General features: G+C 45.0%; 1 long non-coding RNA gene across 2 annotated transcripts in view; it reads left to right on the forward strand.

The window, feature by feature from the left end:
• Positions 1-1008: 1008 nt before the first annotated feature.
• The window catches only part of LOC138854685 (uncharacterized), a 45343-nt gene continuing 19709 nt past the window's right edge, over positions 1009-26642 (forward strand). The window contains exons 1-2 of one of the 2 annotated variants that reach the window (XR_011393878.1): positions 1009-1115; positions 1394-1552. This is a non-coding gene — a long non-coding RNA (uncharacterized lncRNA). Of the gene's footprint in view, positions 1116-1247; positions 1553-26642 lie in introns of those variants that run through there. The other variant, XR_011393877.1, reaches the window with a different exon arrangement.

The following is a 26642-nucleotide window of genomic DNA, read 5'->3' on the forward strand; positions in this document are numbered from 1 at the left end:
GTGGTGAAGGCCGTGTGGTGGACAGCTGCTGTGTGGTGAAGGCCGTGTGGTGGACAGCTGCTGTGTGGTGAAGGCCGTGTGGTGGACAGCTGCTGTGTGGTGAAGGCCGTGTGGTGGACTGCTGCTGTGTGGTGAAGGCCGTGTGGTGGACAGCTGCTGTGTGGTGAAGGCCGTGTGGTGGACAGCTGTGTGGTGAAGGCCGTGTGGTGGACAGCTGCTGTGTGGTGAAGGCCGTGTGGTGGACAGCTGCTGTGTGGTGAAGGCCGTGTGGTGGACAGCTGTGTGGTGAAGGCCGTGTGGTGGACAGCTGCTGTGTGGTGAAGGCCGTGTGGTGGACAGCTGCTGTGTGGTGAAGGCCGTGTGGTGGACAGCTGCTGTGTGGTGAAGGCCGTGTGGTGGACAGCTGCTGTGTGGTGAAGGCCGCGTGGTGGACAGCTGCTGTGTGGTGAAGGCCGTGTGGTGGACAGCTGCAACTTTTCAGAGATCTTCACCATCAACAACACACCAAAACAATGTCTGCAAAGATAAAAGTATGGACATTATTAAATTATTCATGAACTGCAGTAAACAATAATGTTAAGTCTGTATTTAGAATGTTTCCTTCAACATTTTATAGAAAGAAATATTGCTACAATATTTTCCAAGCTGATCTATCAAAAATTACCATGAAATTGAAGAAATCCAAATTTTCGCCATTACTACAGGTTGATGGAACTGGAGGAGCTGGTGTGGTGGATGGCAGAGAAGTGACTAGTGGCGCCACTATTCTTGACCACCATGGCTAAATGGCGCCATTGACCTGGAGGAGGAGGGTGGTTGTTTGCGGGGAGGGGGAAGGTCGTTAGGGAAAGGGTCGGGAGTTGGCTGCTGGTGGAGGGGTGTGGGGGTGAGTAGTTGTTACTGGTGGGAGGGTGATGGGGAGGGGGGATGGTTGTCACTAGGTAATTACTAAGGTATTAACACAGTCTTGTTACTGTGTGTTAACGTGGCTTCAACCTTGATATTTGAGACGCCCTGGACACTAACTCAAAAACACTCGCCACATATTCGTAATTCTAATGAACAATGTTAATGGACTGGTGTTAAAAACCGTCTCCTTGATATTGGACCTACGTGTGGGTTTGGTGCTTAGTTTTGATCAGGGCCGGATTTAGATCTGGGGGGAGGGAGGGGTGTCCTCAACATGGAAATTAAATTGAATTACAAAATAAGAAATGAAATGAAATAAATGATAAACAGCAGTTTTTGAAAAAAAAAATGTTTGAAAGATGATGTCAGATTTTATTTTTCTCAATTTTATTGACTGACTATAATTTTCAATTAGTAATATATTCCATCTACACTAATAATTACCGATGTGTATTTATTTATATCTTTGGTGTCATGCTTTCAGTATCTATGGTGGCAGTTGACCAAAAGGACGCATGGTTTTCACTGACAGGACACCACATGGCTGCGTCTGAATCACATATTGGATCTTCACTGTCCATGTCTACACAAGTCTCTGTAGAATGTTATTGTGCTGATTCATCACCTTTACTATCTTCCTCTGGTATGTTCTTTTTATTTTCTGCAGATGTACTTGGTAATGCGGGCGGGTCCTCGGAAGTAACATAATCTGGTAGTGGTACTGGTTCCTCATTAGTAGGTTTTCCACTACGGAAGCAGATAAAAATTCTGTAAGGTGTTTTGTCTGCTAAGATCGCAGCATTTCTTTCCCTTGATGTTACGTACAATAGTCGAATGTTTTGTGTTTTAGAGACGTTGGAATTGTACCTCTTGTTATAGCCCTTGTGGCTTAGCGCTTCTTTTTGATTAAAATAATAAGAATGTACCTCTTGTGTCTGATAGTGTTGTAATTGTGGTGTTATGAGATGGTGGGATTGTTGATGGTAGTGGTAGTGATGGTGGTAGTCACGATGGTTATCCTGATTATAATGGTGTTGATGGTGCAGGTAGTTGTGGCGGTTGTGATTGTGGGTGATCGAAAACGTCTTGACGAATTCCACAAGTGAAGGTGTAGTGCTACCTAACGAATGTGAGTCGACTACTGGGAACATCACGATGGACGTCGCCAAGGAAGGTAAAAATGTTGTTGTTGGGGATAGCCAGATTAGGTACATGGATAGGGCATTCTGCTTGAAGGATAGGAGTAGGAGGCAGAGAGTGTTTTCCCGTGGCTGGGATGAAGGATATAGTTAGCCATCTGGATGACATGAGAGGTAATGGGAGCAATCCTATTATCTGTCTCAGTGCTGGAGGCAACGATGTTGGCAGACGTAGAAGTGAGGACCTGATTAGCAGGTATAGGTCAGCAATAGAGATAATTAGAAGGAAGGGTGGGAACTCTGTCATATGTGGTATTTTGCCAAGGAGAGGAGTTGGAAATGAATGGTTGTCCAGAGCAATTGGTGTCAATTGCTGGCTGGACAAATACTGTAAGGAAAATGCAGTAACATTCATTGACAACTGAGACCTCTTCTATGGCAGAAATGACATGTATGCCAGGGATGGGGTTCACTTATCTAGGTGTGGGGTAGGAGCACTGGCCAACGCAGTGGAGGGAGCTGTTTGGTCTTTAAACTAGGAATAGTTAGTGGTATGGGTTTCTGCGGGAAAACTGTGAAGTCGCATAGTAATACGAGTACTAGGAGAACTAGTAATAGGCAAAATAAGATGGGTTCTGGAAAGCCAGTGGCACTAATTGACAAGGACAGCAATAGGTTTAGTGGAATAACAGAAAGGAGCAGGAAGGGTAAAGAGAAAGGAGGGTCCTTAAATATATATTATGCAAATAGTCATAGTGCTAGGAATAAGATGGACGAGTTGAGACTAGTTGCTAGTGCAGGTAACATTGATGTATTTGCCATAACTGAGACGTGGTTTAATTCAAAAAGTCGGGACATGCCTGTGGAATGTCATATTCAGGGTTTTAAATTGTTCCAAGTAGATAGAAGTATCGGGAAGGGGGGTGGGGTGGCATTGTATGTCCGAGATCGCTTGAACTGTTGCATAAAAACGGGTATTAAGTCTCAAGTAACACATACAGAGTCAGGATAGAATTTTCAGAGGGGCATGAAAAATTTATTTTAGGTGTGATATACCATCCCCCAAACTTAGATAGGGACCAGGGGAGACGACTATGGGAGGAAATTGTTAGGGCCACAAGACACGATAATGTAGTAATTCTAGGAGACTTTAACTTTAGTCATATTGATTGGAATTTCTTGACTGGGAATTTAGAATCATACGACTTCTTAGAAGTAGTTCAGGATTGTTTTTTGAAGCAGTTTGTGACAGAACCCCTGCTTGACTTAGTTCTGGCAAACAATGAATCCCTTGTTAATAATTTAGAAATTTCAGAGGAACTGGGTGCTAGCGACCACAAATCGATTACATTTAGCATTGAATGGAAGTATGATAGTAGGGATAACTCGATAACAGTCCCAGATTTTCACTTAGCAGATTACGATGGGCTTAGAGAACACTTATCTGTTGACTGGGGTAACGAAGAGAGCTATCAATATGACAGTTTTCTGAACACTATACATGCTGCTCAAAGAACGTTTATCCCGTATAAAGAAATTAGATCAAATAGAAATGACCCAAAATGGATGAATAATAGGCTGAAATATCTACTAGGGCATAAAGGAATTTATAGGCATATCAAAAGAGATGAGGGTCATCTTATGAATCAGTATACTGACATTAAGAGGGACATTAAAAAGGGGATAAGAAAAGCTAAAAGGGACTATGAAATTAAAGTTGCTAGGGATTCTAAAACTAACCCAAAAAGTTTTTCCCAGGTCTATAGAACAAAAGTTAGAGATAAGATAGGTCCCCTTAAAAATAACTATGAGCATCTTACTTACAAGGAGAATAAAATGTGCTCGATTTTAAATAATTATTTTCTCTCTGTTTTTACACAGGAAGACACTAACAATATTCCAGAAATTATTTTTTTTAGTGGGCCTGAAGAAGATAAATTATGTAACATCACAGTCACTAGTGAAATGGTTGTGAAGCAGATAGACCGACTGAAGCAAAATAAGTCGCCGGGTCCTGATGAGGTTTTTTCAAAGGTTCTTAAGGACTGCAAAATGGAACTGTGTGAACCATTAACTAATATATTTAATTTATCTCTTCAAACAGGTGTGGTGTCTGATATGTGGAAGATGGCTAATGTAATTCCTATTTTTAAAATGGGACAAGTCGTTACCGTCAAATCACCGCCCAATAAGCTTGACCTCAAATGTAGGCAAATTACTAGTCAATTATAGCTGAGATCATAAGCCATCTCGATGAGCATAGCTTGATTAATGATACTCGGCATGGATTCACGAGAGGCCGTTCTTGTCTAACTAATTTATTAACTTTCTTCAGTAAAGCTTTTGAGGCTGTTGATCAAGGAAAAGAATTTGATATTATTTACTTAGATTTTAGTTAGGCTTTTGATAGAGTTCATTCGCTGCCTGACCACGGTGGAGTGCGGTCGTGCTCAGCACCCCTCTGCTGTTTTCAGGCGAGCTACCTTAGTTCAGCAACAACCATTGAGTAGTGAGGACGTGCGCTGCTCATTGGGATATCAAAATGGTGGAACATACAGTACGGAGAGTGAATACTATCTGCATAGAGCTGGTTCGTGGTACGTTAAGTGGAGATACGATGAACGTCCTTCTCCCTAACATCATCAGGGATACATATGGTATTCCCATTATTATTATTATAATCAAAAAGAAGCGCTAAGCCACAAGGGCTATACAGCGCTGCAGGGTAGGGAAGGAAGCAAGGGAATTGGATGGCAGGAGGGAGGGGGGATGATCAGCAGGTTACAGAAAACAGCGGGGCAGGGGATAGTACGGGGGTAGAGGGTAGCAAGAGATACAAGTAGAAAGGGCTGAAAGTATCAGAATTTGTGAAGTAAGTCAGTCGTTGTCAAAAAGTCAATAAGAGAGTCCGGATGAAAGGTGGGTCCATCAGCGAGAAGGGAAGGTAAAGAGAGAGCAGCGGGGCGAAGACGACGACAGAGGTAAATTCTGCGTGCTCGTTGATAAAGTGGGCAGTCCAACAGAATGTGGCTGACTGATAATGGAGCTTGGCAATTCTCACAGAGAGGAGCAAGACGCCTCTCCATGAGATATCCATGAGTAAGACGAGTATGGCCAATGCGAAGACGGGAGAGAGTAGTCTCCCAACCTCGACACTGGTGATAAGAAGACGGCCAGTAACCTATACTCGGTTTAATAGACTGAAGTTTGTTGCCGAGCATAGTAGACCAACGTTGTTGCCAACGGGTGTGAAGGTGGGAAGATATTACAGCAAAATAGTCCGTACATGGAATACCTCTGTAAGAAACTGGTAGGTCATGTACTGCTGACCGCGCAGCAGTGTCTGCCTGTTCATTGCCCTGTACGTCAACATGACCAGGGACCCAACAAAAAACAATATCTTTATGCTTAGTAAAGATGCGGCGTAGCCAAAGTTGGATACGGAGGACTAAGGGGTGAGGTGTATCAAATTTTTGTATAGCCTGTAAAGCACTAAGGGAGTCTGAGACAACCACAAATGATGACACAGGCATAGATGCAATACAGATAAGTGCTGTAAGGATGGCATATAATTCAGCAGTAAAAATACTAGCTGAAGATAGTAAATGCCCTTGTACGACGCTGTCCGGAAACACTGCTGCGAATCCTACGCCGTCAGAAGACTTAGAGCCATCTGTGTACACAGCAATGGCATGAGAATGAGAGTGAAAGTGGTCAAGAAAAAGAGAGCGGGAAGCGACCGTAGACAGTTGGGCTTTCGAGCAAGGGAGGGAGAAAGAACAGACTCGAACAGCTGGGACCTCCCAGGGGGGTAGGGAAAAGTGAGATGCTACATGTACATAGAAAGGTGGTAGTTGAAGAGAAGACAAGAGCGAATGAAGGCGAAGAGAGAAGGGACGGAGTAAGCAGGGGCGGCGAACAAATAAAGAATGTCTACTAATATCAGTGACCATTCTATAAATGGAAGGATTGCGGAGATCATGAGAGCGTACATAGTAGCGCAGGCAATGGGCATCACGGCGATCGGATAAGGATGGAACGTTCGCTTCTGCATAGAGGCTTTCGACAGGGGAAGAGCGAAAAGCACCAAGGCATAAACGTAATCCTTGGTGATGAATGGGGTTAAGGCTAGAGAGAGTAGCAGGAGATGCCGCTGAATAGATCTGGTCACCATAATCAAGTTTCGATAAAATAAGGGTGGAATGTAGGTGAAGGAGGGTTCGACGATCAGCTCCCCACGAAAGATGAGCAAGGGTTTTAAGAAGGTTCAGCCGGCTGTGACAAGTTGCCTTCAGAGAGGTAATGTGAGGTTTCCAGGATAACCTACGATCAAAGAGGAGGCCCAGAAACTTGACTGTATCACGTTCAGGGATACGTGAGCCATAGAGGTACAAAGGATGATCAGAGATGACAGAGCGTCTAGTGAAAGTGATTTGGTGGGTTTTAGTGCTGGAAAATTTAAACCCATGTGTGGTGGCCCAATTGGAAACACGGTCGACTGCATGCTGGAGAGAAACTGTAAGGAGGTGACAGTCAGCGCCTGCACAGGCAATAGCAAAGTCATCAACATAGAGTGATGACCAAATATTTGATGGAAGACTAGAGGCCAAATCATTAATAGCAAGGAGAAAAAGTGTTGTGCTCAGAACACATCCCTGGGGGACACCTTCAGCTTGGACAAAGTCCGGGGAGAGCACATTATTAACCCGAACACGGAAATGCCTGTCAGTTAAAAAGTTCTTAAGGAAGGATGGTAGATTGCCTCGAAGGCCTAAGGAGTGGGCTTGGGCTAAAATATTATACCTCCAAGTTGTGTCATATGCCTTCTCAAGGTCAAAAAATATGGCAATAACTGAGTGGTTATTCGCAAAGGCATTACGAACATACGTATACAAGCGCAGTAAGGGGTCTATGGTAGAACGTCCCTTACGAAAGCCATATTGACGAGTGGAGAGACTGTTGTGTGTCTCTAAATACCACACTAAACGTCTATTTACTAGACGTTCCATTACTTTGCAAACTGCACTGGTAAGAGCAATGGGACGATAGTGGGAGGTTTCATGTCCCGTAGTGCCTGGTTTGCGGAAAGGGAGAACAATGGCGGATTTCCACAGCTGTGGAAGAACTCCTTGTGACCAAATAAGATTGTAAAGGTGTAATAGGACTGCAAGGGCTGACTGATGTAAATGTTGTAGCATACGAATATGAATGTCGTCGGGCCCAGCTGCCGATGATCGACAAGCTGAGAGTGTTGCCTCCAGTTCTTGAAGTGTAAAAGGCACATTATACTGTTCTTCTCTGAGAGAAGAAAAGTCCAAGGGTGCTAACTCTCTGGCAGACTTTGAGGAAAGAAATGAGGGGCATAGATGGAGTCCCTGAGAAATACGGACCAGATGATTGCCAATTTCATTGGCAACATCTAGTGGGTTTGCTATATCAACACCGGCAACCCGCAGAACAGGAGCCGGGTCAGGAGAATATTTACCACTCAGTTTTCGTACTTTTTTCCAGACTGCACTCATAGAGGAAGCAGAGGTGATGGTGGAGACATAATCTCGCCAGCAAGTGCGTTTAGCGTCACGGATGACACGGCGAGCGATCGCACGCTTCTGTTTAAAATCAAGGAGTCGCTCTGTGGTTCTATTGTACCGGTACCTGCCCCATGCAGCGCGTTTCAAACGTACTGCACGAGCACAAGCAGGAGACCACCAAGGCACGCATTTCTGAGAATGCCTGCCCGAAGTTTGGGGTATAGAATGAGAAGCTGCGGTGAAAACGGAGGACGAGAAGAGGTGTAAAAGCTCATCGATGGAGGACGAAGAAGGAACCTCTTTAAAAACAGTCAGGTGTGAGTAAAGGTTCCAATTTGCCCGATTAAATTGCCAGCGTGGGGTGCGAAGAGGTGGCGAATATGAAGGGGAAGTAAGAATGATTGGGAAATGATCACTGTCATGTAAGTCCGGGAGAACAGACCAAGTAAAGTCTAATGCGGCGGAGGAAGAGCAAACTGAGAGATCGATGCAAGAGAGAGTATGAGTCCGAGGATCAAAATGGGTGTGAGTACCTGTATTTAAAACATGGAGGGGGTGGGTGGCAAGAAAAGCCTCTAACTGAATTCCACGGGAATCACAGTGAGACCCTCCCCAGAGGAAATGGTGGGCATTAAAATCACCAAGTAACAGAATCGGTGGCGGTAATGACGAAACAAGGAAGGCAAAATCCGGAATAGATAATGCCCGAGAAGGAGAGAGATATAAAGAACAGAGCGTATACCACCTATGTAAGTGGATACGGGCTGCTGTGTAATGCAGCGAAGTATGAACAAATAGCTGATGGTACGGAATATCAGTGCGGAGAAGAAGGGCACTTTCATTAAAGGTCCCATCAGGAAAAGGATCTGAAGAATACAATAAATTATAGCCTGAGATGTGAGAAATAACAGCAGAGTGTAATTTTGGTTCCTGTAAGCAAACACCAACAGGGGCAAACTGGGAGAGTAACATCTGAAGCTCACCCCGATTACCCCTGAGGCCGCGTATATTCCACTGGAATAAGGCCCAGATTGGCAATGATAAAGATACTTGAAATCCGCAGGTAAGGGTTCCTACGGACTAGAAGGGTTAGAAAAGTCCACATGCGGAGGCAGTGGAAAATGTTCAAGCAGCGAAGGAACGGTGCGCTGTGAAGAAAGGAGTTGCGCAGATGGAGCAGAGGAGAGAGGAAGAGCGGAAGGTGGATCAGTGTCCATTGATGGTTTGGTCTCTGCAATATATTCAGAGATTGCTTCAAGTGTTTCGGAATTCAGAGATGTCGTATGGGAGACAATATTGGGAATGGTAGGGGGAGGATGAGTAAAGATTGGAACTGTATTGGACTGTACCAAGGTAGGGGGGGGTGAAAGGGTGGAGGGAACTGGAGAAGCGTGGCAGGGGACAGAAGAGACAGGAACCTGGGAGGTGGCAGAAGAGGAAGAAACTTGGGAGGGAACAGGGGAGGAAGGTACATTACGAGGAGGAGGGTGAACCTCTGCACTTGTAACTGAGCCAGTGAGAGGGGAAGAACTAGGGACAGAGACAGGGAGGGTAAAATGAGGAGGTGGAAGATGGGTAGGAGGTGTTACCGGACCTTTTTTTGACTTTTGAGAAGTAGAGGGACGATTGGGAAGAGGTGTCGTACGAGGTCTCGTCGATACTGAGGCTTGTAAGAGAGAACTCGAAGAAGCGAGATTAGACTGAGGCGTTGAAGTAGGGACGTCTGAGCCGAGGACAGCAAAAGGATTAGATACAGGAGTGATTATGGGAGAGGTAACCACAGAGGTGGGTGTAGAAGATGGGATACCAGAAGTGGGGGGACGTTTTGAAACACGGGAATAAGAAACACGTGGGAGTCTCCCTTGGAGGCGGAGATGAGAAACTGCCATGGCATAAGGGAGACCTTCTGTCTCTTTGAGGTAACGGATTTCCCGCTCGTTTAAATAGACCTGACAACGGCGAGAGTACGAAGGGTGAGCCTCATGACAGTTAAGGCAAGAGGGAGATCGATTGCAAGACGTATTAGAATGGTCATCGGCACCACAGACTGGGCATTCGGCGATAGATCTGCAATATTTCGCTGGATGGCCAAATCGCCAGCAATTTCTACACTGTTGTGGTGTAGGGATCACCTTTCGAACTTGTAACCGATGTCCTGCTATATAAACGGAGGATGGGAGTTCTCGGCTGTCAAAAGTTAAACGAGCCACATTGCTAGGGTATCGTCTCCGCCCACGGGCAGGAAGAACGTAAGTGTCTACCTTGAGGATTGGGAGATCTTGGAGTTCCAGCTGTTCTAGAATGTCGGTGCCACATGTCTGGAAATTTTGTTGAACTATGGTATGGGGCAGAATAACGGTACCACTACAAGAATTGAGGGAATGATGTTTTTCAAGGGTGACAGGAACAGTATCTATATGGGTAAGACGAGAGAGCTCACGAGCCTGGGTAGCATTCTGTACGGTAATGATGCGCGTACCGCTCTTAAGAGCATGAAAAGAAATATCTTTACCAACATGGCGTAGGAGTGCCTTGCCAATACTATGGTCAGAAAGATAGGCAGTAGAGGAAGTTGGTCGTAAAGTGAAGAATTTAGTCCACTGTTCAGTCTGAAACTGAGCGTGGAAAGGTAGTGAAGGACGTGTCGATCGTTTCTGAGAAGAACGAGAAGGTGAAGGTGGAGAAGTATCATCAGCAGGTAATTGTCGTTGACGTTTAGGCGTGGGACCAGAGTTGGTCCGACGTGGAACGGGTCGGCGATTTGAAAATTGCCGCACCGTAGAGGGAGAGGCCGGAAGCATAGTCAGAGGAGAGCGAAGGTCTGATAAATCGAAGGAGTCAGTCGAGGCCTCAGTACCTGAAGCGGGTGAGGAAACAGCACCGGCAATAGGTACAGAGGCATGAGGAATGTCTGAAGAGTGGTCCAAAGACGAGGCGGGGTCAGAACGGGGTGCGGTATCAAGAAGGGGCCCGGGGGTACCAGGTTCATGGACTAGGGCTGCCATGGTTAGGTTACTTCTTTCTTTTTGTTTTTAAGAAAAAAAAGAAAGAAGAAAAGAAAATAAAAATAAAAAAAAGAAAAAAAAAGGGGGGACCGGGGAGGGATAGTTCCTAGGAGGGATGAAAGGGCCAGAAATCTCCCTCCGCGCCCAAGAGGACTCGACACCGCTAGTAGCGCAGATGCAGCATGGAACCCGTGCCATACCCTACCCTTCATGCCAGTAAACCAGCAATCTGGGATAGCAACCTCACATCTGCCGAGCTACCTCGGTGGACAAAAGAGAGGGCGGCCGGATATCCGCCACAAAGCATACCTCCTTCAGCCACCACCCCCGGAATCCGAAAGGTGGCTTCCAGAGCTACACCCGTCGCCCAAAAGACACCCAAAGCTACTCCGGGATACCGGAGAGGGATCGGGACATCCCTAGGCAATCCAGATTCCACGGCAAACTACGCCACCGCCAAGAAACCTCAACGGAATGGGATGGACCCCGGTGTCCTCTCTCCTACCTAGGAACTAGCGCGCCTGTGGGAGAAATCCCAAAGGACAAAAAGAGGAAGGGCAAAAGGGAGGAGTGGGGAGGAGGAGGAGGAAAGGAAAAAGGGGAGGATGGGGAGGATGGGATAGGGGAGGGGAGATTGGGGGGTAATTAGGTTCGGTCTGAGGAAGAAGACCGATAGGTCTAATTCCTCAGACCAAGAGCCTCTTCACCACGCCAAGGAGCCCCCCTTGAAGAGGATGGTATTCCCAACGAGGAATTGTATGAAGTCGCTCTTAATGGTTTAACAAGAATCTTTGTGAAATTTCTACGAGTCGATTTCTACACAAGAATTGTCGAGCATTACCAGGAACAACGCATGAGTGTGAATTCAACGATGGATGTTGTGTTACATGACGTCTCTAAGTACAGTGGACCCCCGGTTAACGAACTTTTTTCATTCCAGTAGTATGTTCAGGTGCCAGTACTGACCGAATTTTTTCCCATAAGGAATATTGTGAAGTAGATTAGTCAATTTCAGACCCCCAAACATACACGTACAAACGCACTTACATAAATACACTTACATAATTGGTCGCATTTGGAGGTGATCGTTATGCGGGGGTCCACTGTACTTCACATGGGTGAAGGTATGGAATGTACCCTTCGAGGCTACGGCTTATGGCCTGCAGGAGTTTTTTCGAAGTTATGGGACAGTGCATTCTGCAACAATGGGGGAGTGGAGGGATGGTCCATATGAAGGAATGCCGGAAGGTTCTTACACCCTTAAAATGTCTTTAACAAGGCCTATACCATCCTATGTTACGATGATCGGTTGTAGAACACAGGTTTATGTGTACTATGCTGGGCAACGGAAAACATGTCGTCTATGTAGCTCTTATGAGCACATGGCAGCCCAGTGTCCTAGGAGGCGGGCTTCTCGAATTCTCGACACTCCAATTGTGATTCAACAGTCGTGTGATTTGGTGCCTGGCTCTGATGCCTCGGGAGGCCGGAGGAATGACCTCTGGAGCGAAGAGGTCGACCGGGAGGTGGCAGAGGCGGAGACGTGTGTCACTCTCCCAGGGGCGTCGGGGGAGTCGAAGGTGACATCTGAGGAGTCTTTCGTCCAGGAAGCTTCAACCCAGGATGGTTTATTGGCAGATGTGATCAAGGATTTTTTGGATGAGGAGGAACCCTGTGCAAAAGGTGTCCTCAGTTCATGTGAAGCTGGAGCTTTGGAGGGACAACAAATTGTGGAGGAAGACTTGAGTAAGATTGGGCGGGAGCATGTGGTGGCCGTGGAGGTACACCAGGAGGATTTGTCTGAGGGTGATATGTGTGTAAGTGGGAGTTCTAGGAAACGAACTGCGGCATCAGAGATAGACGAGGTCATTACCCCGGGGCAGAGGCCGGGGAAGAAGTCATGGGCAGCGGTTGTGGAGCCGATGCCACATAGTGGTAGAGGTGTGCCTGAGTTGCAAAGTGGGAAAGGGAGGGGGGAGGTGACTGCACAGGAAAACTCGAGTGGCAAAGGAACACGTAATATGAAAAGTGCAGTGGGTAAATCCCAGAGGCATAGGGGAGGGCCGCCCCTTCTGTAATTTTCAGATGTGTCACGCTTAATGTTAATGGACTTAAGACTGAGGTCAAGAAAGTTTGGTTGGAGTGGTTTTTAAGGCGGTTTGATGTTGACATATGCTTTTTGCAAGAGCATAATCACAGGGCTGGTAGTGTGTTGCGGGTGAAAGGATATCGGATGTATGTAACCAGTGGTTTGCAATTGAAAGGTGGGGTAGCAGTTGCGGTAAAGGAGACCAGCCCCTTGCATGTCATCGGTTGGGAAGAGGGGGGGGGGAGGATCGTGAGGGTGGATGGCGTCTGGGGTGAGAGACGAGCTAGTTTCATGGGAGTTTACATGCCAGCAACTAGCAATATCAAGGTAAAAGTAGATTTTGTCAGAGAGGTATTGCTGTATCACTTGAGAGGTTTGCCTGCTATAACAGTAATAGGAGGTGATTGGAATTGTGTGATTAGGAGTGGTGATGTCGAACCGAGAGGGGCGGGTTGTGTGCTGAGTGTGCTGAGGGATGTATTGCGAGATATTGGGGTTGTTGATGTGGTGGGGAGGGGGGGTTACCTAGTGGAGCATACATTCGTCCGTAGGGGATATGAAGCACAATTAGACAGAATTTATATTAAGCAGGGTATAGATGTTGTGAGGGTGCAAACCTTCGATGTGGGGTTTTCTGATCACAGGGCGGTAATAGCAGATTTGATGTGGGATGGAGTGGTGCGTATTTATTCTGGGTACTGGAAATTAAATGTAAGGCTTCTTAAGGAGGAGGGGGAGGGGCCTTTTTTCAGTGATTGGTGGTTGCCTTTTTGGGAGGCTAGGAACAGGGAGATAGATCTGTTAGATTGGTGGGAAATGCAGGCAAAACCTGGAATAGCGAATTTTTTTAAGGTTAGGGGATGAGAGGAGGTGAGGTGGCGTTTTGGGTTGCAAAATTATCTGAAGGGACAGTTGCAAGATTATGTTGGGGGAGGTGGTAGGAGGGATGATATGGACAGTCTGCGGAGTAGAATAGCTGAATTACACAATGATAGGTTTGATGCAATTAGGGTTAGGGTGGGGTTAGAGGATGTTTTGTGGGGTGATAAGCCGTCTGGGTATGTTTTACGTAAATTTCGGGACCGACAGAGTGTAACCACCATTCTACAATTGGAGACAAGCCCTGGGGTGGGAGGGTATCCAGAGGGTCGAGTCCTATCCAATACGGAAAGTATGAGTCTCTATGCTGATAGTTGGTTTAGGGAGAAATGGAGTTGGAGGGAGGGGGGTTCCTGGGAGGGTATTTTTGAAAGGGGGGTTCCATAGCATTTTAAGTGAGCAGGATAGAGTGGGGTTGGAGGTTGGTATAAGTGAGGTTGAGGTGGAAGAGGCAGTTTTCGGGATGAGTACCGGGAAAACACCAGGGATAGACGGTATACCAAATGATTTTTATAGAGCACATTGGGGGTGTATTAGGCAGTGTTTTGTTAGGCTATTGGACCATATGTTAACTAGTGGGAAGTTGGGCATATCGCAAAGTACGGGTGTCATAGTTTTGGTGCCAAAGAAGAGGGGGGGGTAGAGAGTTGAGTGCTTACCGTGCAATATCTTTGATGTGCGCGGATTACAAGGTTTTTGCAAAAATTTTGGGTAATAGACTGAAGAAGGTCATGGGGTCGGTGATACATGGGGGACAGTTTGGTATCCCGGGGAGGAGTATGCGGGTAGGTCATGGTCGTATTCGGGATTTCCTTGAGGGTAGTAATAAGGGAGGTATTCTAGGTCTGGATTGGGAGAAAGCTTATGATTATGTGGATAGGGAATTTTTGACTGAGAGTATGGTGAGAATGGGTTTTGGAGGGAGGGTGGTTGGATGGGTGAGGACTTTGTATGAGAATGCATCAATGAGAGTACAGGTAAATGGGAGGTTGGGTAGTTCAGTAAGCATGGGGAGGGGTGTCCACTCTCCCAAATACTCTTTGCATGTATGCAGAATCCTTTCTATGTTCTGGTTGATGGTGGGATGGGAAGGTTGGGGGAGAGTGGAGGATATTGTGGGAATATTGTTGGTTATGTAGATGATACAACTGTTTTACTTAATGAGATAGAAGATTTAAGAAAAGTGGGAAGGGTAATTGAGATTTTTGGGAATGCTACTGGGATGAGAGTTAATAAGCAGAAATCACGGTTGTTGGAGGTAGGCGCTTGGGTAGGAGGGACCTTGGGGGAGGAGTTTGGTTGGATAACTGTAGATAGGCTAAAGATTTGTGGGATTTTGTTTTTGGCAGATGCACAGGAGAGCAGGAGGGTTAATTCAGAAATGGTTATGGACAGAGCTTTGAGTAGGCTGAGGAGTCTAAGGGCCGGGGATGTAACCTTGCATCAAAGGGTTGTGGTGGTAAATACGCTGATTTATAGTAAGGTGTGGGGAGTGGCGGAAATTTACCCATTACAAAGTCAGGATATTATGGAAATGCAAAGAAGAGTCTTAAGGTATGTGTGGGGTTATGGGAGGGCATGGTTGGGCAAAGATGTAGTAATGACTGCGGTAAGGCAAGGAGGACTGGGATTGATTGCATTAGGGTCTAGGGTGAAGGCGCTATATGTGAAGCAGAGGTATATTCGGGCAGCGGGGGAAAGGGGTCTTCGGGTGGGGGAGGTGATGGGATATCCGCAAATGGTGGGGTGGCAGGGACTTAGTGGAGTGTGAAGACATGTTGCGGTTTATGTTAAAGGTATGCAATGTTAAAAAACTCAAGGTAAAACTGTTAGTGGGTGTGGGCCGTCATCAGGAATTAATGCAAGGGATGGCAGTGTATCCCACATATGACTGGAGAGTGATATGGGTGGAATTTAATAAATTAAGAATACCGGCAAGAGCGAGGGAATTAGTATATAGATTTCTTATGGGGACGTTAGCATCGAAAGAGGTGCTAAGACGAATGGGTTTTGTGAGAGAGGCGTCATGCGGTTTTTGTGGGGAAGTTGAAACGGCTTTTCATGTAGTATATTTTTGTTCTGCATTGGAGGTGGTAAGATTGTGGTTGAAGAGGGTTTTCTTTTTATTGGGGGGGGACAGATATCACCCCTTAGGGCTTTAATGTTAGATATGGAAGGGGTACCCAAAGAGGTGGGAAGGGCTATCAGATACGTAATAGTTGATTACTTGTATGTTTCTTGGGGGATGAGGGAGGTGGAAGGGAACATTAGGATAAAAGCGTTGGCGGCGAGTTTTTATAGGACAGCATGTAGGAACAAACAATTATATGGGGGAAGGTGGGTAATTAGTTTTCTGGAGGGATATCGTGGACTTACTGTTGAACGTTTACTCCGTTTGGGTATGGGGTGAGAGGCAAGGGGTTGGTCTCTTCAGTGGTGCATCCTCTTGGAGTGATTGGAAGCCTGGTGAGGTATGGTTGATTGGTTTGCAAGGTGATTGATGTGGGTAAAGTTTATTGTAGGGAGCCGTTGGGGGCTCCGGAGTATGTAGACCTTATGAATTTGTAAAATCACAGAGTCAAAAGTTGTATGTGATTTTCGGTTTTTTCCCTTATTGTTATAAGAACCATTTTATATAGGAGGTTTATATTTATATGTATATTGTGAGGTTATGTTTTATATATTTTCAATCTGATGATAGATTTAGCCTTGTTATACATCTCTCTTTTATTGTATTGAATGGGTACATTATGCACTATGTACGAAAATATATAAGTATTTGATGGGGTTTATATATACCCTTATTTTGTATGGAAGGTCCTATTATATATTGAGTGTTAATCGGTAACATTAACTTTGTGTATGTGTAGGGTGTTTGGGGGAACCAATGTCTTAGGTATAGTTCTATCATAGATTGTAATATTTTTAGTTTATTTGCAGACAAGTCATTTAGCGATTTATTTCTATGTATGATTTAGTTTGTTCTTACGAATAAGTGCACATACACGTATGTGTGTATATGCATGCGAATGTGTATACATATATGATTGCAGGACTCGTTCCTACATGTCTTAAAATGACCCTGACTGTTTTTGTTTGGAAGTCTGCTGGTTGGGTTATTTTAGTAGAAATTGTTATCAATGACCATTCATTAGGGAAATTAATGTATGTTATTTAGAATGGGGACTGTACATACGGGGAGGGGGGGTAGAAGTGTCAGCTGTGTCGGCACTGGCAATAATGAGTATTGTAAAGGAGGGTTTGAAGGTTATGTATATCGTTGTGGGCTATGTATATGGTCGTGGGTTATGTATATGGTCGTGGGTTATGTATATGGTCGTGGGTTATGTATATGGTTGTAATATGGCCATGATCTATGGTCTTCTAAATGTACCGGGATTGTGTATTAGAGGTTTTGTAATATCTAGTATGGTTTTTATTTTACTCTTATACTTTACTGTATTTGTTCGATGTTTTAATAAAATATAAAAAAAAAAAGTACCATTTGAGTGTACAATATATTAGTTTATATGATAGTTTTTGTATATAATTTTTTTTTTTTTTTTATATAATCATAGTGCCATGAAGTGTGCAATGCATTAGTTTATATGAAATTGTTTTTGTATATAAAATTTCATATATAAAATGAATAAGACTGTAAAAAAAAAAAAAAAAAATAAAAAAAAAAAAAAAAAAAAAATTACTAGTCAATTATAGCTGAGATCATAAGCCATCTCGATGAGCATAGCTTGATTAATGATACTCGGCATGGATTCACGAGAGGCCATTCTTGTCTAACTAATTTATTAACTTTCTTCAGTAAAGCTTTTGAGGCTGTTGATCAAGGAAAAGAATTTGATATTATTTACTTAGATTTTAGTTAGGCTTTTGATAGAGTCCTCTTCAAGGGGGGCTCCTTGGCGTGGTGAAGAGGCTCTTGGTCTGAGGAATTAGCCCTGTCGGTCTTCTTCCTCAGACCGAACCTAATTACCCCCCATTCTCCCCTCCCCTATCCCATCCTCCCCATCCTCCCCTTTTTCCATTCCTCCTCCTCCTCCTCACCCCTCCCTTTTGCCCTTCCTCTTTTTAGCCTTCGTGATTTCTCCCACAGGCGCGCTAGTTCCTAGGTAGGGGAAAGGACACCGGGGTCCATCCCATTCCGTTGAGGTTTCTTGGCGGTGGCGTAGTTTGCCGTGGAATCTAGATTGCCTAGGGATGTCCCGATCCCTCTCCGGTATCCCGGAGTAGCTTTGGGTGTCTTTTGGGCGACGGGTGTATCTCTGGAAGCCACCTTTCGGATTCCGGGGGTGGTGGCTGAAGGAGGTATGCTTTGTGGCGGATATCCGGCCGCCCTCTCTTTTGTCCACCGAGGTAGCTCGGCAGATGTGAGGTTGCTATCCCGGATTGCTGGTTTACTGGCATGAAGGGTAGGGTATGGCACGGGTTCCATGCTGCATCTGCGCTACTAGCGGTGTCGAGTCCTCTTGGGCGCGGAGGGAGATTTCCGGCCCTTTCATTCCTCCTGGGAACTATTCCTCCCCGCTCCCCCCTTTTTTTATTCTTTTTTTTGTTTTTATTTTCTTTTCTTCTTTCTTTTTTTTTCTTAAAAACAAAAAGCAAAGGAGTAACCTAACCATGGCAGCCCTAGTCCATGAAACCACTACCCCCGGGCCCCTTCTTGATACCGCACCCCATTCTGACCCTGCCTTGTGTTTAGACCACTCTTCGGACACTCCTGATGCCCCTGTACCTCTTGCTGGTGCTGTTTCCTCACCCGCTTCAGGTACCGGGGCTTCGACTGACTCCTTCGATTTGTCTGAACTCCGCTCTCCTTTGACTATGCTTCCGGCTTCTCCCTCTACGGTACGGCAATTTTCGAATCGCCCACCCATTTCATGCCGGACCAACTCCGGTCCTACTCCTAAACGCCAACGTCAATCTCCTGATGATGCTCCGTCGTTACCTTCCCATTCTACTCGGAAACGACCGACACGTCAAGCACTCCCTCTCCACGCTCAGTTTCGGACCACACAATGGACTAAATTCTTTACTTTAAGACCAACTTCTTCTTCTGCCTACCTTTCTGACCATAGTATTGCCAAAGCGCTCCTGCGTCATGTTGGCAGAGATATTTCATTTCACGCTCTCAAGAGCGGTACGCGCATCGTCACTGTCCAGAATGCTACCCAAGCTCATGATCTTTCTCTCCTTTCGAATATCGATACTACTCCTATCACTATTGAAAAACATCTTTCTCTCAATTCTTGTAGTGGTACTGTCATTCTGCCCCATACCATAGTCCAACAGAATTTCCAGTCATGTGGCAATGACATTTTTGAACAGCTGGAACTCCAGGATCTCCCAATCCTCAAAGTAGACACTTATGTCCTTCCTGCCCGGGGGCGGAGACGTTACCCTTGCAATGTGGCTCGTTTAACTTTTGACAGCCGAGAACTCCCGTCCTCTGTATATGTCGCGGGACATCGGTTACAAGTTCGAAAGGTGATACCTACACCGCAACAACGTAGAAATTGCTGGCGTTTTGGTCACCCAGCGAAATATTGCAGATCTATGGCCGAATGCCCAGTCTGTGGTACCGACGACCATTCTAATACATCTTGCAGTCAACCTCCATCTTGCCTTAATTGTAATGAAGCTCACCCTTCGTACTCCCGCCGTTGCCAGGTCTACTTAAATGAACGTGAAATCCGTTGCCTCAAAGAGGCAGAAGGTCTCCCTTATGCTATGGCAGTTACTCATCTCCGCCTCCAAGGGAGACTACCCCGTGTTTCTTATTCTCGTGTTTCCAAACGTCCCCCCACTTCTGGGGTCCCATCTTCTGCAGCCTCCTCTGTTGTTACCCCTCCCATAGCCACTACGGCATCTAATCCTTTTGCTGTCCTTGGCTCTGACGTCCCGACTACAACTCAGTCTGTTCTCACATCTTCGCGTCCTTCCTCACAAGCCCCAGTATCGACAAGACCTCGTACGACACCTAATACCAATCGCCCCTCTACTCAGAAGTCCAAAAAATCCACATTGCTCAAATCTTCTTTGCCCCTTCCTTCCCTTCTTCCGCCTCCACACTTTACCTTTCCAGTCTCTGTACCTAGTTCTTCCCCTCTCTCTGGCTCTATTACAAGTGTGGAGATTCACCCTCCTCCTCGTACTATGCCTTCCACCCCCGTCCCCTCCCAAGTTTCTCCCTCTTCTGTCACCTCCCAGGTTTCTGCCTCTTCTGTCCCCCCCCACACTTCATCTCCAGTCCCTTACACTTTTCCCTCCCCCTCTACTTTGGTACAGTCCATTACTGTCCCAATCTTTACTCACCCTCCTCCTCCTATCTCCAATATGGTCTCCCATACATCTTTGAATTCAGAAACACTTGAAGCCATTTCAGAATATATTGCAGAGACTAAACCTTCAATGGACACTGATTCACTTCCTGTTCCTTCTCTTCCCTCTCCTCCATCTTCACAACCCCATTCTTCGCAACGCTCCGTTCCTTCGCTACTTGAACATCTTCCAATGCCACCACACGTTGACTTTTCTAACCCCTCTAGTCCGTAGGTGCCTTTACCTACAGATTCCTGATATTTTCTTCATCGCCAATCATGGCCTATTTACAGTGGAATATCCGCGGCCTCAGGGGTAATCGGGGTGAGCTTCAGATGTTGCTTTCCAGGTTTTCCCCTGTTGGTGCTTGCTTACAAGAACCAAAATTACACTCGGCTGTTTTCCAACCTATCTCAGGCTATAATTTATTGTATTCTTCGGATCCTTTCTCAGATGGGACCTTTAATGAAAGTGCCCTTCTTCTACGCAATGATATTCCGTACTGTCAACTATTTGTCCATACATCGCTGCATTACACTGCAGCCCGTATCCACTTGAATAAGTGGTTTACAATATGTTCTTTATATCTCTCTCCTTCTCGAGCATTTTCTATCCCAGACTTTGCCTTTCTTGTTTCATCCTTACCACCACCACTTCTGTTACTTGGTGATTTTAATGCCCACCATTTCCTCTGGGGGGGGGTCTCATTGTGACTCACGTGGCATTCAGTTGGAGGCTTTTCTTGCCTCTCACCCCCTCCATGTTTTAAATACGGGTACTCCCACCCATTTTGATCCTCGTACTCATACTCTCTCTTGCATCGATCTATCAGTCTGCTCTTCCTCCACTGCACTAGACTTCACCTGGTCTGTTCTACCAGACTTACATGACAGCGATCATTTTCCGATCATTCTTACTTCTCCTTCCTATTCACCACCTTTCCGTAGCCCTCGCTGGCAGTTTGATCGGGCAAATTGGGATCTTTACTCACACCTCACTGCTTTTAGTGAGGTTCCTTCTTCATCCTCCATTGATGAGCTCCTACACATCTTCTCGACATCAGTTTATACCGCAGCTTCTCATTCTATACCCCAAACCTCAGGCAGGCATTCTCAGAAGTGCGTGCCTTGGTGGTCTCCTGCTTGTGCTCGTGCAGTACGTTTGAAACGTGCTGCATGGGGCAGGTACCGGTACAATAGAACCGCTGAGAGACTTGTTGATTTTAAGCAGAAGCGTGCGATCGCTCGCCGTGTCATCCGTGAAGCTAAACGCACTTGTTGGCGAGACTATGTTTCCACCATCACCTCTGCTTCTTCTATGAGTGCAGTGTGGAAAAAAGTGAGGAAATTGAGTGGTAAATACTCTCCTGACCCGGCTCCTGTTCTACGGGTCACTGGTGTTGATATAGCAAACCCTCTCGACGTTGCCATTGAACTTGGCACACATCTGGTCCGTATTTCCCGAGGGCTCCATCTATGCCCCTCGTTTCTTTCCTCAAAGTCTGCCAGAGAGTTAGTACCCTTGGACTTTTCTTCTCTCGGAGAAGAACAGTATAATGTGCCTTTTACACTTCAAGAACTGGAGGCAACGCTCTCAGCTTGCCGATCATCGGCAGCTGGGCCTGATGACATTCATATTCGTATGTTACAACATTTACATCGGTCAGCCCTTGTAGTCCTCTTACACCTCTTCAATCTTATTTGGGCACAAGGAGTTCTTCCCCAGCTGTGGAAATCTGCCATTGTTCTCCCTTTCCACAAACCGGGTACTACAGGACATGATGCCTCCCACTATCGCCCCATCGCTCTTACAAGTGCAGTTTGCAAAGTGATGGAACGCCTCGTAAATCGACGTTTAATGTGGTATTTAGAGACTCACAACAGTCTCTCCGCTAGTCAATATGGCTTTCGTAAGGGTCGTTCTACCATAGACCCCTTACTACGCTTGGATACATATGTTCGTAATGCCTTTGCGAATAATCACTCAGTTATTGCCATATTTTTTGACCTTGAGAAGGCATATGACACAACTTGGAGGTATAATATTTTGGCCCAGGCCCATTCCTTAGGCCTCCGAGGCAATCTACCATCCTTCCTTAAGAACTTTTTAACTGACAGACATTTCCGTGTTCGAGTCAATAATGTTCTTTCCCCGGACTTCGTCCAAGCTGAAGGTGTCCCTCAGGGATGTGTTCTAAGCACAACACTTTTTCTCCTTGCTATAAATGATTTGGCCTCTGTTCTTCCACCCAATATTTGGTCATCACTCTATGTTGATGACTTCGCTATTGCTTGTGCAGGCGCTGACTGTCACCTTATTGCAGTTTCTCTCCAGCATGCGGTCGACCGTGTTTCCACTTGGGCCACCACACATGGGTTTAAATTTTCAAGTACCAAAACTCACCAAATTACTTTCACCAGACGCTCTGTTATCTCCGATCATCCTTTGTATCTCTATGGCTCCCGTATCCCCGAACGTGATACAGTCAGGTTTCTAGGCCTTCTCTTTGACCGTCGGTTAACCTGGAAACCTCACATTACCTCTCTGAAGGCAACTTGTCACAGCCGGCTAAACCTTCTTAAAACCCTTGCTCATCTTTCCTGGGGAGCTGATCGTCGAACTCTGCTTCGCCTACATTCAGCCCTCGTTTTATCGAAACTCGATTATGGTGACCAGATTTATTCCGCGGCCTCTCCTGCTACTCTCTCTAGCCTTAACTCTATCCATCACCAAGGATTACGTTTGTGCCTTGGTGCTTTTCGCTCTTCCCCTGTTGAGAGCCTCTATACAGAAGCAAATGTTCCATCCTTGTCTGATCGCCGTGATGCCCATTGCCTTCGTTACTATGTACGCTCTCACGATCTACACAATCCTTCCATTTATAGAATGGTCACCGATATTAGTAGACATTCTTTATTCGTTCGCCGCCCCTGTTTGCTCCGTCCCTTTTCTCTTCGCCTACATTCACTCTTGTCTTCCCTTCAGTTACCACCTTTATATGTTCATGTAGCATCTCACTTTTCCCTGCCCCCCTGGGAAGTTCCAGCTGTTCGGGTCTGTTCTTTCTCACTCCCTTGCTCGAAAGCTCAACTGCCTACGGTGGCTTCCCGCTCTCTTTTTCTTGATCACTTCCACTCCCATTCTCATGCCACCGCTGTGTACACAGATGGCTCTAAGTCTTCAGACGGCGTCGGATTCGCAGCAGTGTTTCCGGACAGCGTCGTACGAGGGCATTTACTATCTTCAGCTAGCATTTTTACTGCTGAACTGTATGCCATTCTTGCAGCACTTATTCGTATCGCATCTATGCCTGTGTCATCATTTGTAGTAGTCTCAGACTCCCTTAGTGCTCTACAGGCTATACGAAAATTTGATACATCTCATCCCCTAGTTCTCCGTATCCAACTTTGGCTACGCCGTATCTCTACCAAACATAAAGATATTGTTTTTTGTTGGGTCCCTGGTCATGTCGACGTACAGGGCAATGAACAGGCAGACACTGCTGCGCGGTCAGCAGTATATGACCTACCAATTTCCTATCGAGGTGTTCCATTTCTGGACTATTTTGCTGCAATAGCTACCCACCTTCGCACCCGTTGGCAACAACGTTGGTCAACTCTGCTCGGTAACAAAACTTCATTCTATTAAACCGAGCATAGGTTACTGGCCGTCTTCTTGTCATCAGTGCCGAAGTTGGGAGACCACTCTCTCCCGCCTTCGCATTGGCCACACTCGTCTTACTCATGGGTATCTCATGGAGAGGCACCCTGTTCCTCTCTGTGAGCAGTGTCAAGTTCCAGTATCGATTAGCCACATTCTGTTAGACTGCCCTCTCTTTCAACGAGCACGCAGAATTTACCTCCAACGTCGTCTTCGTTCTACTACTCTCTCTTTACCTTCCCTTCTTGCTGATGGACCCTCCTTTAATCCTGACTCTCTCATTGACTTCTTGACAACGACTGATTTACTCCACAAACTCTGATGATACTTTTCGCACTCCCCTCAGCCCTTTCTGGTTCAGTCTCTTGCTGCCCTTTACCCTTTCACCATCCACTGCCCCGCTGTTATCCGTAACCTGTTGCTCATCCATCTCCCTTTTGCCACCTGATGCCCTCACTTCCTTCCTGCCCTGCAGCGCTGTATAGTCCTTGTGGCTTAGCGCTTCTTTTTGATTATAATAATAATAATAATTTTGATAGAGTTCCACACCAAAGACTGTTAAAGAAAGTGGCAGCTCATGGCATTGAGGGAAAAGTGCTCTCGTGGATCGAGTCATGGCTCAGACAGGAAGCAGAGAGTGTCCATAAATGGGGTTAAATCCGAGTGGGGATCTGTATAAGTGGCGTACCACAGGGATCAGTCTTAGGCCCGTTGTTGTTTATAATATATATCAATGCTTTTTGATTATAATAATAATAATATATATCAATGACCTTGATGAGGGTATTACTAGTAATATGAGCAAATTCGCCGACGACACAAAGATAGGTAGGATAATTGATTCAAACGTAGATGTTAGAGAACTTCAGGAGGATTTAGACAAACTCTAATCTTGGTCAGGAAAGTGGCAGATGCAGTTCAATGTAGATAAACGCAAGGTTCTGAAGTTCGGGAGTGTCCATAACCCTAGCACTTATAAGTTAAATAATGTAGAACTTAGCTATACAGATTGGGAAAAGGACTTGGTTTAAGGTTACTGCTCACCATAACCCCCAAGACAGCAATGCCTAAGCGTACGTAATAAGGCAAATAGATTATTGGGATTTATATCAAGAAGTGTAAGGAACAGAAGTCCAGAGGTTAAACTGCAGCTTTATACATCATTAGTAAGGCCTCACCTAGATTATACAGCTCAGTTCTGGTCTCCATATTACAGAATGGATATAAATTCGTTAGAAAACATTCAGCGTAGAATGACTAAATTAATATAGCATTAGAAATCTTCCTTATGAAGAAAGATTGAATACTCTTAAATTACATTCACTTGTTAGATGAAGAATGAGGGGAGACCTGATCGAAGTGTATAAGTGGAAGATAGGTATTAATAAAGGGGATATTAATAAGGTCTTGAGGATGTCTCTCCAAGAGAGAACCCGCAGTAATGGATTTAAATTATGTAAAGTAAAAGGACACAAGTGCAACTAAATTAGACAAGTTTAGATTTAGAAAGGACATAGGAAAGTATTGGTTTGGAAATAGAGTAGTTGATGAGTGGAACAGTCTACCTAGTTAGGTTATTGAGGCTGGGACTTTAGGTAGCTTCAAATTTAGGTTGGATAAATATATGAGTGGGAGGGGTTGGATTTGATTGGGATTTACAAATGAGTGGATAGTTAGAGCTTATTTCTTGGAAGGCATTGAAAATTGGGTTGGGCAAATGTTTTGTTAGTGGGATGGATTGTAAAGGACCTGCCTAGTATGGGCCAACAGGCCTGCTGCAGTGATCCTCCTTTCTTATGTTCTTAACCCATACACAAATAACCCACACATAAAAGAGAGAAGCTTACGACGACGTTTCGGTCCGACTTGGACCATTGACAAAGTCACAAAGTCAGTGTGACTTTGTCAATGGCCCAAGTCGGACCGAAACGTCGTCGTAAGCTTCTCTCTTTTATGTGCGGGTTATTTGTGTATCGTTCCAGTCACGGTATTGTGCCTTTTTGTTATTCTTAACCCATTATAAGCTACTTCCCATCATACAAACATGTTACATTAATGATTAAACAATAGTTTATGTAATTTGCATGCAAAATATACAGTTGTTTACAGAAATTCCAACTTAGACACAAATTCAATGATTTACTCTAAACACAACTTCATTAACATAATAAATATTATATAAATTGACGATCATATTAATCGTCAGCAATTTCTATCTATTCAATATGTGTTCAATCTTGATACCTATGAACTACGTTTGAATCACAAACAAAAATCACAACACTGAAATATTTATAGGATAAAATTCGGAACGACTTAGTGTAATGGACACGTATTATATCCCTTTAATACTTTGGTGACTCACAGACTAGATCGAACGGTAACAGGGAAGGGATAAAACATGCATATATATATATATATATATATATATATATATATATATATATATATATATATATATATATATATATATATATATATATATATATAATATAGGTTTGTATACCCAAATATCTGGACCTATAAAACACAATCAAAAACAAAATACTAAGAAAACTTGTGACTCAAGAATAAAACGAGTCTTTACACAAAAGGAAAGCTTCAAAAACATAACAAATACTGTAAAGGCGCCACTGTCATTTTGTACACAAAAGGTATAGTAAGTAACCCTAACCCCTGAATCTACAACCACACATCCATAACTAGAATACATCCATGCCCAAACTCATATTCACGCAACTCTCACCTCCTCCCCAAGAGACGAGCCAGCTATTGCCCACTGACCTACACGGAAACTTATCCGGCATGCCCGTATATTTATTCACAGATTCACAAGCCTTTCAATAGTTAGCCTTTTATAACCGTCCGAAAAACCCTTATCCCACCTCATCCCATACAATTCCCTATTCCTACACATTGTACAATAAAACGTTATTGCAAGGACACGCCTTCTCACCTCACTTACCCCTTTCCCCCTCATTACCCACGAAATATAAATGTAATCCACGATAATATAATCTAAAGCTCGTCTAACTTCCTGGTCTAATCCACCGATGTCGAGACTTAATGCGCGCAGGACCTGCACCCCTCTCCC

This window comes from Cherax quadricarinatus, chromosome 67 (genome assembly GCF_038502225.1).
Source record: "Cherax quadricarinatus isolate ZL_2023a chromosome 67, ASM3850222v1, whole genome shotgun sequence".
Classification (NCBI taxonomy): Eukaryota; Metazoa; Arthropoda; class Malacostraca; order Decapoda; family Parastacidae; genus Cherax; species Cherax quadricarinatus.